This window comes from Sphaerodactylus townsendi, linkage group LG01 (assembly GCF_021028975.2).
Source record: "Sphaerodactylus townsendi isolate TG3544 linkage group LG01, MPM_Stown_v2.3, whole genome shotgun sequence".
NCBI classification, from domain to species: domain Eukaryota; kingdom Metazoa; phylum Chordata; class Lepidosauria; order Squamata; family Sphaerodactylidae; genus Sphaerodactylus; species Sphaerodactylus townsendi.
In genome coordinates, this window is record NC_059425.1 from 155,779,168 (window position 1) to 155,795,165 (window position 15,998).

General features: G+C 40.9%; 1 long non-coding RNA gene across 1 annotated transcript; it reads right to left on the reverse strand.

Moving 5' to 3' along the window:
- Window positions 1-9,031: 9,031 nt before the first annotated feature.
- On the reverse strand, window positions 9,032-15,589 carry LOC125433450. Its single transcript, XR_007244622.1, has 2 exons — window positions 15,474-15,589; window positions 9,032-13,248 (listed from the first exon to the last, which is right to left on the reverse strand). It is a non-coding gene; the product is annotated as an uncharacterized LOC125433450 (long non-coding RNA).
- Between the last annotated feature and the right edge of the window lie 409 nt (window positions 15,590-15,998).

The following is a 15,998-nucleotide window of genomic DNA, read 5'->3' on the forward strand; positions in this document are numbered from 1 at the left end:
AATGCCCTGACATCTCTTTTCTACCTTTGGATAAAATTAATCATATAAGTGCTCTCACTCTGACCAAAATTATTTCTAACTTCCTAACTCTAACTTCAGGAGTGGGAAGAAACCTTTCAGTCTCTCCTGTGCCTTTCTGTCCAGTTTCAGTTGCTAAAGCAGGAGTGTGAGAAATGCAGAAGTGAAGAAGGCAAAGACATTGTGAACAGGACTGCCCAGTTGGCATTCTTATGCTCATCGTTTTCACTCTCTATCAATTCTATGCACGAGTCAAGAAGGCAAAAGGCTTCGCATGCAGACTGTAGCCCTGTGCAGAAGCTGTCTGCACACTGCAGGCCTGTGCAGCCGTCTGCACACTGACTCACAACACATGGAGGGAGAGAGGAGAGGCACAAGTGGACTGAGCCAACCTCCACACGACTGCTGAGTCGTCAGCACAGGGCAAACATGCAGAAGAAGTGGCCATGCACATGCCTGTTTCCCATGATCAGAATTTGATAAGATTGTGAAGCAGCCCTCAAGAACGGGCATTGAGTTTTTAAAAGGGTGGGAGGGAAATTGCTGTTTGTTCAACTCTAAATTAGCACATCAATCCAACAATCTGAGCATCTGGATCATGTGCAATTTGCTCAAGAACGAACTACACTACAGGTTTTTAATGTTTGAGAGGACGGTTCAAGTTAAGGATGTAAGAGAATACAGTAAGAAGTGGGGGGCCACAGCACACGGCGCATCAAAGTTGTCAACTATCCAGAAAAAAAGGCTGAGCAGATCTTATGCAGCTGCTTGATATGCAGAAATCAGCAGGTGAAGTTTCTCACAGTAGGGATGCAAACCTTATGATCAAGTTGCTACAGCTGTTACAGCTACAGAGAGCAGCTGAAAAGTTAGAAATCAAGTTTGAAGGGGGAAGGATCTCATTTTAAATTAAAGCAAGCTTGTTTAATTCTCCTACCTTTATCTTTGTATAATTTGTTTAAATGCTGGGAAAAACAAAATGGGGTTTTTTTTACCATCCTTAACCCTTGTTTATTGGCCCATGCAGAACAGGCCTCTGTCTTTCTATACGTACCATGTACATGCCGCATGTATGTGCATATATCTGTTTGTAAGAAAGAGTCAATGGGCAGTCACTTTACAAATAAAACCAGATGTTGGATAAACATGGAGCTTAAGCCACATGTTCAGCTGTACATGTATACTGAATGCAACATGATAATTACTCAGTTTATGTATCAAGGAGAAACAATTGTGCTCCGTACATGGATTGTACGTGCTTTCAGTATGAACAGGGCTTTTGTGGTGGACAATGGTATCCTGGATGGTGACTTTTGATGGCTCGTAGTTAATCCAAAAATCAAGCCACATAGTGTTGAATTTCCACAACTCTGAAAGCAGCTTTGGGGGACATAGTAAGTTTCAGCGCTGCTGAGTTGTGGAGCTATTCTACCACCCTTTTTAATTAATTAATTAATTAATTAATTAATTAATTAATTAATTAATTATTTATACATACATACATACATACATACATACATACATACATACATACATACTTTGGATTTTTATACCGCCCTGTCCCCGAGGACTATCACCTTCTCCTTTCTATTTGGGAGGAAGGAAATTATCAGTCATGGAGGCAACATGGGGAAAGAGTTGCACCCCCCTTTCCCGTTCTTATGGACCTGATCCATGTTACCCCACCCCAAGATTAAACAGTATGTGAGGAATGTGAAGAATTGCAGCCATATACTTTTTGAATGTGCTGTACTCCACCTGCATAGGAGAGAAGCGACAATAAACATTTTGTAGCTCATGTTTGTACAGAAGGCAGAACGCTTTTTGTTTGGTTTAAGCAGCTTGCTTGTATGTTGGGATGTTAGGCTGATATTGCTTTGTGACCAATCCTAATGGTGTTTATACTCAATTCCCATCTATTCAACCTAAATAGACATGCCACAAATAATCTCCCACAAACATTTTTGGGGCATAAGTAGTGCCTTTTCTACAAGGCAGACGCGCTCCCTGAATCTCCCCATTTGTTTACCCCCTGCCAGCTGCTAACTGATCTATTGGTGACCGGCTAAATGTCTTTTTAAGTCAGGGTTGCTTCTTTATGGGACATGATACCAGCCAACTGGGAACCACAGAGACAGTGTGTTGACTTTTACCAATATTAGCCTGAAGCTCTATAGGGGGAAAGTGCCACACATACAAAGCCTATAATATAACCATTCCCTACCAGTCAGTGTTGCTGCTGCGTATCTGAGTGACTAGGTTGGTTCTAGTTGTTGTCTTTGTTGGAGCGAGGCGAGCGGCCGGGGGGAGGGGGGGAGGTGTCGGGGAGACTATTTAATTGTTTGATTTATCTCCAAAAACTTGTTCTTGTATTATCGTCTTTCTTTCTCTCAAGCTTTCCCATAAGACATTAGAAAACAGAGGCCTGTTATAAGCATCTTGACGGTAGGAAATCTTTTGCCTACCAAGAGCCATAGTTGCAGCTTGTAATCCAGGAGTTTAAATTCCTCTCTGTTTCCCCAGAGCCAATGTATCAGAATGTGTCAGAGGTTGAAGTTTTGATCTTTCCCTCCCTACTTCAATTTTGAATGACACAGTAATTTAAATGAGCCAGCCCTCTAAGCATGCCTCATTGTAAAGACATTACTTGATACTCTCTTCCTCTTTCCAGACCTCACACAAACACACATAGCCATTCATCGTATATCCATCATTCCATTGTATAGGATGACAGCAGTGCTCTCATGCATCACTTCAGGCTACGTGCCTGCTGGTGTTGGCTGCCAGTCTCATACAGCTGTAACCTTGGCCTATTAATTCTATGAAAGTTTATAGAAAAAAAATACAAATACCCTTTTGTCCAAACAGATAGCAGAGGATCAGATTTAATAGCAATTAATTTGACACTCACCTATCCATTTCATCTTGCACACTTAAAAAAAACAACCTTAATAACAGGCAGATCTGGAATCCCTTTGTGACTCTTCCACTCTACAACCATGAAGTTTAGAAAATCAAAGTTGGACTTTTCTGTAATTTTGTTCATTGAGTTATCTTCTACGAATAGAAACAATGTATGGTTGAAGGCTTTCACGGCTGGATTCAACTGGTTGTTGTGGGTTTTCCGGGCTATGTGGCCATGGTCTGGTAGATCTTGTTCCTAACATTTCGCCTGCATTTGTGGCTGGCATCTTCACTCACAACAACCGGACAATGCATGCATTGACCAGATACAGAAAACCCATTCATGATCTCTTATAGGAAATCGACTTAATGTATGCTATTGTCTATTTCAGCAATATAGATTGCTCACATCATAATGTGAGCAACTGATCAATCCCAGTGTTGTGAGAGTTGATGTCTGTAGAGCCAGGGTGAGGGACTTATATTTTTTTTCCTTGTGGCATTTCCACTGCAACTGAGGTTGTGGATGGATGGAGGTGTAAAAAGAACAGTCCTCTATACCAGCTTTTCAGGTTTTTTGAATTTTTTTCAGGTCTTTTACAACTGAATTCAAAAAATTCTGAGCCACAGACCTGATTGGCTGCTCCACCACTTCTAAAGAACACTTGAGCTTCACAGGCAGTGAGGTAGAACTAAGTGCAGGGATTGACTGAGCTGATATAACACTTAATAAACCCAATAGTAAATAAGAATGAAATAGAACAGATAAGAAAGAAAATTGCAGTGGTGATTATTATTATTCATTTCTAAAATACTTCCCAAATATTGGATCGAATTAATCTACTATGATCATCTTTGGAATACATTTAAGTGTTTCCCCCATTTTAGTACATTTTCACTACAATATTTCAGGAATATTATTTATAATTTATTTATTTATTTATTGTTTAGTTTTATATACCGCCCTATCCCCGAAGGGCTCTGGGCGGTGTACAACAAAATTAAATCATAATACAACTAAACACAATCAAAACTAAACAATTAAATTTCAATACAAATAAATTACTAAATCCCTTTTAAAAACAGTGGTTAGTACAAAATTTAGAGTCGAAGTCAAAGGCGCCCAGCAAAACCCATTTTTAAAACCCTCCCTAAACGGGAAGACTGCTGGCTCCGTCAATAAAAAGATATAAACAGAGGCGAGAACAGAACAGAAGGGGGCACCATTCAACGGCTGGTTACTCCAAAGGCCTGGTGGAACAACTCAGTCTTACAGGCCCTGCAGAATTCAACAAGGTCCTGCAGGGCCCGGACAGTTGGAGGAAGAGTGTTCCACCAGGCCGGGGCCAGGGCCGTAAAGGCCCTGGTCCGCGTGGAGGCCAGCCGTATCATTGAGGGGCCGGGGACCACCAGCAGATTGGCCTCTGCTGAGCGCAGAGGCCGAGTAGGGACATATGGGGTAATACGGTCCCGAAGGTACGAAGGTCCCAGGCCGTGTAAGGCCTTAAAGGTCAAAACCCATACCTTGAAGATGATTCGGAACTCGACTGTGAGCCAATGCAAGCAGCGTAACACAGGCTGGATGTGATCTCGGAAGGCGCCGCCTGCGAGCAATTGAGCCGCTGCATTTTGGACCAGTTCATATATATCCTTCTCTACTAATTTTTTAGAAACCAGTATGAATAAAAATTTTGCCATTCATCTTTTTAACTGGCCTTTTGTTCACATAGTTAATTTTGTCATTACTGCACATTCCGTGATTCCCAGTCTTTCCGGGACAGATACTCTTCTGCTTCCCATCTTGCTGTGAAGATTACTCTGGCCATATCTGAACAATTGTTCAAAAATAAAATTGGATATTTTTTGGCAAAATGCCCCAAATACTCTTAACTTCCATAGTAAATTTAATTTTCACCATTTTCTGAGCACGATTTTCATAACTTCTTTTTTTTGTCTTTTTGAATGTTCGCCACATATTCTCTTTCCTATTAACTTTAATCGAATAGGTCTTATGGTAAAGAGATTCTCTGTGATGTGCTGCTGATAAACAAACGAACAGTCTGGCAAGTTGATTTGCATGGAAGTTGAACAAATCTGGTAAACATCTGGTAGATCTCAGGAGGTGCAGCGGGAGACATGAAAGCTGACAAGAGAAACTATCCCAAGGGGAATCTCAGCTTTCAAATCTACATAAGAAAAACAATATTGAACTGGTATTTCTGAGAACCATCTTGACAAAGCCAGGATGAAGAGAACAAGCTCAGAAGTGTTTTTGCAGCACTTGTCAATTTTGGCAAAGTGTCCAAATGTGAAATGCACATTTGCTAAACAGAAAAAGGTATTACCTTTAACAGTGTAGATAACTCACTTGTACTCATGTTATACAGGATCATACAGCTTCCTGCCAAAATGCTGCAACAGTCTGTTGAAATCATCCTTATTCCTATGGAGACAACTGAAGCAAGAAACTGTGCTTAGGACAAGTTAAAAATATGTTATGAGAAAACCAGACATTCCAAAGGGAGGCAAAGGAAAAGGATCTCTGCAATTTATCAGCAGTGAAATAGGCCAAGGTTATCATTAAAAATATGCAGAAAAGGAGCCAAGTGGCACAAAGGGAATGATAATGAAGAGAAAAATGTGGACCAATTTGGCTGCAATTGCTGTTAAGTTTGGGCAGAACAAAGGTAAACAGTATAAGGAAATGGTGAAGCTAACGGCACCACACATTTCTCCCCAGCCTCTATAATCATTCAAGAAGTATTATATACATGTGTCATGTCAAACAGTCAATTAGGCCTGATTACCTCTCATAATCCTTACATAGATCAGTAAATTGTAGCGTTAGTAAACTGTAGAACTGTAGGACTTGTCTTAGTTGGTTTGCTAACAGCACAGAGATAAATGGAATTCTGATTCAATCAATAGGATAAGATGGGTGGAAGAAACAGAAGAAGAGCTGGATTTATATCCCCCCCTTTCTCTCTAGCAAGGAGACTCAAAGGGGCTTGCAAACTCCTTTCACTTCCCCTCTCACAACAAACACCGTGACATAGGTGGGAACTGTGACTAACCTAAGGTCACCCAGTTGCCGTGTGTTGGAGTGTACAGGCTAATCTGAATTCCCCAGATAAACCTCACCAGCTCAGGTGGCATAGCGGGGGATCAAACCTGGTTCCTCCAGATTCCTTCTCTTAACAGCTATGCCACTGCTGCTTATAATTCTCTTATAATTAATAGAGATAGCTTCCATGGCTCCTCTCTAGCTCACTAGGCTAAATTTTTGAAACAAATATCTCTAGCCAATAGGACTGAACAAATCATAATCCAGTTAAATTTCTTCCCTCTTTACTCCTGACTTGGGAAGGCAATCTGTGGGAACAGAGGTCAAGGATAAAATATTCCTGAACCCTTCACCCATTAAAAGAAAACAATGTGCCTCTTTCTTAAAGGGATAGCCACCCCCAACTCCACTTAGCTTTTCCCCTGATCCAATCTAGTGTTATGGTGGTTAACATGTTTGTTCATTAAATTAACACAGGAGGAGAGAGATGAAAGGGAATAGATGTCAATAAGAGCAACAAATATGAGGAAACAATTTACAATTGGATGGCTTTTCTTCCCATGTCTGAGTTCTATCTTAACAATAAGGGATGGGATGTCCTGATGATGAACCCTCCACCAAATAGAGATATTTGTTTCAAAAATTTAGCCTAGTGAGCTAGAGAGGAGCCATGGAAGCTATCTCTATTAATTATAAGAGAATTATAGCAGCAGTGGCGTAGTGGTTAAGAGAAGGAATCTGGAGGAACCGGGTTTGATCCCCTGCTATGCTACTTGAGCTGTGGAGGTTTATCTGGGGAATTCAGATTAGCCTGTACACTCCAACACCCTGCCTTCACTGATCCGGGGGTCCACAGAAGCCCTACCGCCTCCCACCCCCACCAGCTAGGCCGGTCCCGTGGATCAGCTGATCTGGGGGCTTGCAGAAGCCCTCCTGCCTCCCACGCCCACCAGTCAGAACGGGCCCGCTGATCAGCTGCTCTGCAGGCCCAGCAAAGCTCTCATCAACCTGCCTCCCCTCATCAACCTGACTAGATCCACAGAGCAGCTGCTTTATGGGCCTGGCAAAGGCTTCATGCCTCTTCATGCCTTCCACTCACAATTCCACCCTCCCCTCACCCTAAGCCTGTGGTGGCAAACCTATAGCACTCCAGATGTTCATGGACTAAAATTCCCATCAGTCCCTGCCATGCTGGCAAGGGCTGATGAGAATTGTAGTCCATGAACATCTGGAGTGCCATAGGTTTGCCACCACTGCCCTAAGCCCTCCCCCACCCCAGTCATCACCTTGCCACCCTCCCCCACACCAAGCTTTACCTTGCCACCCTTGCCCACACCAATCCTCCCCTTCAAACCCTCTGACACCCCAATAATTACCTTCCAACCATCCCCCTATATTCACCTTTCAACTCTCCCCAACCCCTAGCCATGTTCCAACATTCCCCCACCCCAAAGCTCACCTTGCCACCCTCCCCAAGCCTTGCCTTCCAACCTTCCCCTACTCTGATACTCACCTCCCAACCCTCTCCTACCACAAACCACATCTTCCAACTCTCCCCCACTCCAAGCCTCACCCCAATACTAACCTTCCAACCCTCTCCACCCTAACACTCACCTTCCAACCTTTCTCACAGCCCTAGCCACACCTTGCCACCCTTTCCCACCCCAAGCCACTCCTCTCCATCCTTCCCCATCCTCATCTTCCCTCCTACCCCAAGCCACACCTGTCCAACCTCTCCCACACCCAAACCACAGACCCAGATAGGCAGCAAGGGGGGGGGGGGCGCTACAGCTCCAGTACTGGGAGCTGTACTGGGAGCAAGGGGGACGCTACAGCTCCAGTAGAGCCAAATACAGGGGGAGATGTTTTTTCTTCCACCCTTTATTAGGGCTCATTGCATTTCCCCACGATGGGTTTTGCTGCTAGTTTATCAATAATAATCCAAATCAGATAGTATACCAATGTCTTGTTCATTTGTACATTGTAGCTTTTACTTGTATCTCTTCCCTTGATTTTTGATACATAACTGTGCTTTAAGGACATATATCACTGTCACCATCGTCTTTTGAAGTTCTCAAGAGCTTCTGGCTGAGCATCATGAAAGATAGAGTGCTGGACTTTGGTTTGATCCAACAAGGGATTTTTTTAAAAAGAATCCTTAGGTACACTTGTGGATTGCTGAGGGTATTTTTGACACCCACATCAAATTGTTAATATCCCTTCCTTCAAAGAAAGATTCTGTATTTTGAGGTTTGCCATTTCCATTGAGGTTTAATTATTTCCATTCCTCAGATTGTGGATGACGAAACTTTGCTCTCTGGATCCTGCTGATAGGCACACATCCATGTAACTGACACACTGCAAACATTTCCTACTGTTTTTGAAATCCCATACCTCCTTTCTAGGAGAAACAAGTCTCACTGATAGGAATGGACATCCAAAGTTTTTGAAGAGTCAAGAGCAATAACATACTTATTTATATAGTAATATTAACAAAAGCCTGCATATTGAAGGAATATTTCATAGCTGAAATGAAAACAATGGAGGCTCTGGCATACTAGTATAACTAAGACTTTTATGTCAGACATCTGTGTAAGTTGATGTTCAGTGTACAAAATCACAATGAATAAGATTGATGATGTTTCTACAGTGAAAAGTGTACCAACAGCTCTCGTAGTGTGAAGTGCTAATTCAAAAGTTTTGGAAGGGGACTCTGATCCTATTTTTAGTTTAAAAGGCAGACCTAAGTAGTTGCTTAAGGAGGTGTCCCTTCATCTGCATGCACTTGTGTCCATTTTGAAATCCCATACCTCCTTTCTAGGAGAAACAAGTCTCACGGATAGGAATGGACATCCGAAGTTTTTGAAGAGTCAAGAGCAATTCATGTCCATTCATGAAACAGAATTATTCCCCACCCCTCACAAATGCCTGTGAGGAGCTGCGTGACTAACCAAGTGTCTTGCTGACATTCCTTGGCATCAAAGACTAACCCTCATATTTGGCACACTAACAATCAATTATTTGTACAAGTAATAACCGAGACTGTTTTAAAAATGTGGACTGTTTATTGTAAATGAGAAGCATTCATAACAGTGCAAAAAATTCTTTGGCAGATTTACTTATTACAATACAAAATAACCAAGGTTTAACTTTTGGTAGGCGATTTTTTTAAAAAGTAAATAAATATGGAACAATTGCAACTGAACAAACACTGAGGAAAAGGCCATTCAGTCACTGACCATTGTCTTATTAAATGAGCTTTGAAACAGCAGAAAATGGCAAATGCATTGCAGAATGCTTGACTTCCTTTTATATTTTGGAGTAAGATTGATTTCCTAAGCCCAATTTACAACCAGATGTTTAAATAGAAGTTACTGTTGAAATGTATATCATTTTACACAGTTCCAGAACAAATCAGACACCTGCTTTATTTCAAAAATGGGAAACGAGAGGTATGTTTCCAACTGCTTATGCTTATATGGCAAAGATATCATAAAATAACTGAAATACCTGAGCAGATTTCTTTACAATACAGCACTGGAATTAAAAGGGGATCAATCACTTACAAAAATTAATTGGCTTTCTATAGCTAGCAATATGGTTCAATTAAGGTATCTGCCCTTATTCTGAAAGTATACGAAATTTGAAGGCACATGAGGTAATGACCTCAAAATTCAAGGCGTGATTTGGAGTCTCATCAAAATAGAACTGTATTGGTGAACAGACATGGAGAGAGAGTGTAAACTGTACACTGACATAGTTGTTCTATCTCAAGGATGCTTTATAAAATCACCTTAAACAATATTTTTTGTCACCTCGTATGTGTTCTTTACAAAATTTGGTTTAATGCAGTCACTTACAGATGCTGTTGCCACCCCACTCCATATGTTCCTTGGCTTTTGAAAGACATCTGTCAAACAAAAAAAACTGATCAAGCCCAGGAGGTTCATGTGCCAAAATACTGTTAATGGAATTGAATTGCACACTTGGTTTGTCATACAAAAAAGTATACAAGTTGGCTTTTGTACAGATGGTACTAACTCTTAAATCCTAATGACTATATTCTTAAGTTAGTGACTTCAGTTGCAGTTTTACCTAACAAAAAATACCTAAGGATATCAGGAAAAACTGCTGAATTGCATTATTAAGGTTTGTTTTATGAATAAGCACCATCAATGAAACAAAACACATCTGCCAAATGAGGTATGAGAGCTTTCCTTCACTGAATTTAGTAATACATGTTGGTTACAAGAAAGCAATATAGAAGATACAAAAGTAAACAAACAAGTTAACATAGACATACATTCAACAGTGCTTAAAAATCTTAACTGGGCATACAGATTCACAAGAGAGAAACTGTTAACATGAATTGGACACAAAGACAAAAGGGAAAAAACACATACTAAGTCAAAATTTTTTTAAAAATAATAAAAACAAAACTTTTTTCAAATAACATAAAGGAACAACTAGTCCCTGTCCGGGAAGGTTTCAGTCTGATAGTTATTTCTCAGATCATGCCACAATATAGCCAGGAACACATCTATAGCAATAAGGTTTTATAATGAATCAGTAGATACTGTTTAATGCTATCCAGAGACCTTATTTCAGTATAATTCCAACCCCTGCCCCAATTCACTTCAGAGGGCCCTGCATTTAAGCAGACCTTTAAAAAAAAAACAGGATAGCACCAATTTGTTTTAACTTTCACATTTTAAAGACAGAACTAGATTGGCATACACTGTACCATGAAAAAAAATGGACACAGTTCACACCAAGAGAAGCAGGAATGGTATAACTTAACAGATGCGTGGCTGCAACAAAGGAAACTTTTTCTATTCATTGATCTTGAAGCCAGAAAAAACTGTTGATTCTACTGAAAGGCAGAAAGTCTCGGCCCGAAAAAAAAATGGCTACTCTAGGCAGTGAATCAAGATAAAAAAGATTCCTGAAAAATGACTCACGCAGACAGGCCCCCGACAGCAAAGAGTGTGGTTGCAAACATGGGATAAATTATAACTTCATTATTGCAAAAAAATAAATCCACTCAGAAATTACACTGAGTGCTGAAAAAAAGCCATGATGAGATGTTTTTTATCATGAATCAAGGAAATATTCAAAGTAATACCTCAATAAAGTGTACTTCATAGTTTAATAACCATTTTGCATACTTATTTTCAGAGGGTCGCCATGATGGTCTGCAGTAGAATGTTGAGATTTGAGTCCAGTAATACCTGAAGCGGATTCCGCATGGGTCAAAAACAGCGGTGTGAAAATGGTGTAAAATGGTTCACACTGTTTTCATACCGCTGTTTTTGGCCCATGCGGAGTTCGCCTTAGAGACCAACAAGATTTTCAGGGTATGGGCTTTCAATGTTCGGACAAAAGGAACTTTGTCTTTCAAAATCTGATAACCCTGAAAATCTTGTTTGAATTTGTGGTGCCACTGGACTCGAATACAGCTGTTTAGTGTATTCATTTGTTCTTACACATCTGTGCCTTGCAGAAAGGTGAAATGAACCCTTTTGTTCTCCCCCCACCAACAATCTGTGGCTGTGTAAATTTTCATAATTAATTGGGGAAAGCAAAGAAATTTTCTGTGGATAGCATGCACAAAATGAGCCTACAGTTTAGCATCGCCTGGGAAAATATCTACGCACTTTAGTGCATAGTTAAGGCTCTGATGCTTTTGATTAATAATTAGGTACTCAAGAGTTTCACTGGACCATGCTAGATCGTTCAGTCTCCTGGTAGGAAAGAGTCATATTGTAGCATAATTCTGGGCACATTTGATCCTCAATGATTGTAGAATAATGGATGTCTAGCTTGGAAAGGGCTGAAGAAAGTAGGAGCTCTATGTATGCAAGACAGGCATGTCTCACCAGGAATTCGTTCATACAAGTGTTTTCAACAGCAAGCCTCAAGTATGGAGCACATGGTGGAAAAAGGTAAAACTACCTCTAAGTAGGTATAACCTTACTACCGCGTAACTACACAGACTTCCCATATAACAAAAACAAGCGGAAAGGGGTTGTGATCAGGGAATGTTGTTTTCAGACAGACACAAGCTCTGGAATATATTATTCTAGAAATTAAGGACTGATAAGGGCAATTTGCTGGAAGCATTATTTTCTTCTGCTAGGGACGTGCTGTGTGATATGGAATGGCCCAATAGAAGCAAAGCTCTTTCGCAGAACAAGGGACAAAATCTGCAATGGAAACAGGCAAGGTCCAGAAAAGGGTATGGATTCAACAGTTAAAAACGTGCAGTAGTCAGGGCAGTAATTTATACAGCCAATAAAGGATCTCCCTCACCTCCAACTGCAAACTGACTAAATCAGATGTTTTTTATCACCCTAGTTTTGCTATTATGGCTGAGAGACATGTACTGGTAGACTTTTTCTATATTTTGCAATTCTTTGTTGCAGGGTCAAATGAGGAATTAATATATGTTTTCAGTGTAACATTTATGACCATCTCCTAAGTATTCTATCAACACATTAAAAAGTAACTAGGGCAAACAGACTTCAATACTGTTCAGGAGAAGGAGAAACTGGTAGCGCGTGCTCGCTCTCCAGCTTCACCAAGCATCAGAAATGGCACTGCTACAGAAAGCCAGCTCGCCAAGTTGTCAAGTAAAATGTTACTCTCAGGAGAATCCTAGACCAGCTCCGTCCAGATTTGGGGGGGACGTCTAGCTTGCCACATAGACTGCACAGAGCCAGTGAACATGTATCGCATTTTAAAAGCCAACTTGTGATTCATCCTTATTTCATCCAATTAAATGCCACCTACCTTTCTTCTACCAGTGTATGATAAACACAAAAATAATTCTCAGAGCCTCATATCACTTGACAAAGGCTTATTTAAAAGGTAGCACCAGTTTTTAGTCTGTTGAACCTGAGAAATTTTACCACAAAATTATCCTGATGTGTATTGTGTATTCCCTTTCAATACTTTCTCATGGTGGCTTTTCAGTGGGCAAGCATAAAAAATTACACATTTTTCTTACACTGTTACATCATCACTTGAATGCTGTCCTGTAACGTCTTGGTTTGATGCCGTGGTTTTAAGCGTAATGTTACCTGCATTTGCCATCAGAAGATATCCAAATAACTTGATAATGTGAAAACTGCAAAGAAGATTTAGGGCTTCTTACTAAGAGTTTGTTTTAAGCAAACAGGACAGCAAACTCCTTTGAGCTTCACTGGTGTAGCACAATCATTGGGTGGACAGGATTCTACATAACAGGTGATTTGACCAACCTGTATTTGAAAAATACAAGAAAAAGCTTAGCATATAAGTATGACCTAACAAATAAGAAGTGTAACATTGCATTATGCATTTTCTCTACAATCAACTGTCATGCCTGGAGTTCATAAGCCATCAGACATGCCATCACAGTCTGCAGCCCAAACCGAGGGAACTTCACTTCACTCTTGCTGAATGGTACTGATAACTATGTAGCCAGCCCTCTACAAATGACCATCAGTGCAGGTAGAGAAAGAATGGAGATGAGTTCACTGGCCTTACTTACCATCTATGAATAATCACCGACTTGCAAGAACAGAGTCTACGAATGTAGGATATGAACATGCCTAGCTTCCCTTTCTTTGACTGGGGACACTACTTTTTTAATGTCCCCATTAGCAGGGAGGTAGCGTAAAGGTGGGATCTAACCAGAACCCAGGAAAGAAGAAGAAATCCATTTTGCCATGAAAAAGCCTGTGCTGAAAATCTATGTATACAACGATCATATGGGAACGGGGGATTTCTTAGGGAGGGTAACAGGGCAAGACAGAGAGAAAATACTGGCTGCATTCAACCTTATGCATGAGTGTTCACAAACAGGTGACTGTATGTAGCCTGGGGGTGGGAAGATATGGCAGCACACTCATCATTACATTCCATCTACATCCCTTCCCTTGGCTGAGTTCAATGTGTGTAATGTTGTATGTACAGGGCTACTGTGAGCTACAGTCACTCTTCTCTGCATGGGTGAAGGGGGAGAGAACCATTTATTAACAGAATTTTTAAAATATAATCAGTTTACTACTGGACCACAGCAGAAATTAAATTGTAATAGTTCTTGATATATAGATCTTGTTATCAGACCAACCCATTGGGGGGGAGGGGAGGCTCTGTTTTAAGAACGGTGTTTCTACCCATCCTGCCAACCCTTGAGGTGTCTAGCCATGCCTTCCAAAAATGGGAAGCCCATTCTCTGGACTGGCTAGTAACCCACAAGGACACAAAAAAATCTGGTCTGAATTTGTTCTTGCCAATATCTGTCTTGCAAATAGCCACTGCACCCTTCCGAAAGGGATTAAGAAAACTCAGTGCCTCTGCCTTGGAAGCTGTTGCTTCCCATCTCCAACCCTGGACTATCCATCTCACAAAGATGAAGGATTTGTTAACATATTTGCCACAAGTGTTCCTACCAGTGTTGTATTAATCTAATACTTATTCCTTTGACTAATCTCTCTCTAATGACCACCTCATTTACACTGTCATTGTTGTAGAAACTCTAATTCCATCAGTTTCCTGCACCTTCAGGCATTCCCAAGCGTGGCTCATCAAGCTAATGCCTCAACCATTAGATTTAACTTCTCAATACATAAGGTTGATGTTTGTCTCTTGTCTCTCCCCATAAAGGGGAGATTTGTCCTGGGAGATTAAGGGCCACTCTGCGTAACCCCAAGGGTCTCTTTTTTCCTTCAAGAACCCCCCTCTCCCATTGTTCAATATCTCCAGACACCTCTTTGTTGATATTGTCCCATTAGCATTGCTCATACTTCTACCAGAGCTAAGGGTGGGTCGCTCAGCTCCCTTCATTGGATCATTTTGATCCAAGGTCAGGTGACTATAACCCATATTCCCCCCAGTTCCCTTCATCTACTCCAAACCTATCCACTCAACATTGCTCATATCCTAGGACTGTGTGTGTGTGTTCTGCTGCTTTGATTATTGAGTGCTTGTTTACCTCTATTATCCTAAATAAAAATGTTAAACTTTAATTGCTCTCCTACGAATTTTGTGCAAAAGCTGACTTTTGTATACATAGGCAACAAAGATCTCGAGCTTGCCTGACCTTTTGCTAAGTCAAGAATCTGCTCTCACTAATTCCCCCACTCTAAAAGGGACAGACTCACACTATTTCAGGTAACAATTTGTCTGTATGATGATATTCATACAGAGCTTCTGTATGAATAGGCTTCCTTTTCATTTTAATGAAAACAGAGTGAGACCAGCGCAGTGCAGTGGTTCAGTTGTTGGATTTTAGGATCTGTAAGACCCAAGTTCAAATTCTGCATAGCCAAGAAGCTCACTTTATGACTCTGAGGTTCACTTAGTTGTTTTGGAGAGAGGAAAACCATGCATGCTAATTTGACCTTCTTGCAAAAAAGGACTGGATAAACATGGATGGGGGGAAACAGTACAGGACGAACACCTTGGCTGCTATGTAAAGAGACATGTTTTGTTTACTAACCTTGCATTCACATGTGGTGCATGGGTCTTTTTTCCAGGCTTCATTACTGGAATAAGATTTACCTTTTTCATCAGTGCATTCAGTTGTGCTCAGCCGTGATTCAAGTTTCTTTATCTAAAGTCAGAGACATGTTGTTTAGCATCTATGCCAAAAGTGTTTCAGTTACCTTTTTTGTGTGAGTCAGAAGCTACAGAGATATATTTTTTCTAACTAGGCTTCTCCTGCCTCCCTGTACTGCCTGGAAGCCCTCTGGAGGCAGCAGGGCAGCACAGCAGCAGCGCCATTCCCAGTTGCCTCCAGGAACTGGTTTGGGAGTGAGTTTCTACCCTCTTTCAAAAGGATATCTTTTAATGTTTTACTGAAACTGTATAAGGCTGGTAATATGTATGGAGTGACAGTGGGGTGGTTTACTCTTTTCACATTTCCTTGATCGTAATTAAATTCCCTCCTTTCCCCATATGCCCTGTAGGGATGGAAGGGGAAAAAAGGGGAAAATATTCCCTTCCCTTGGCTGAAACTCTGAAC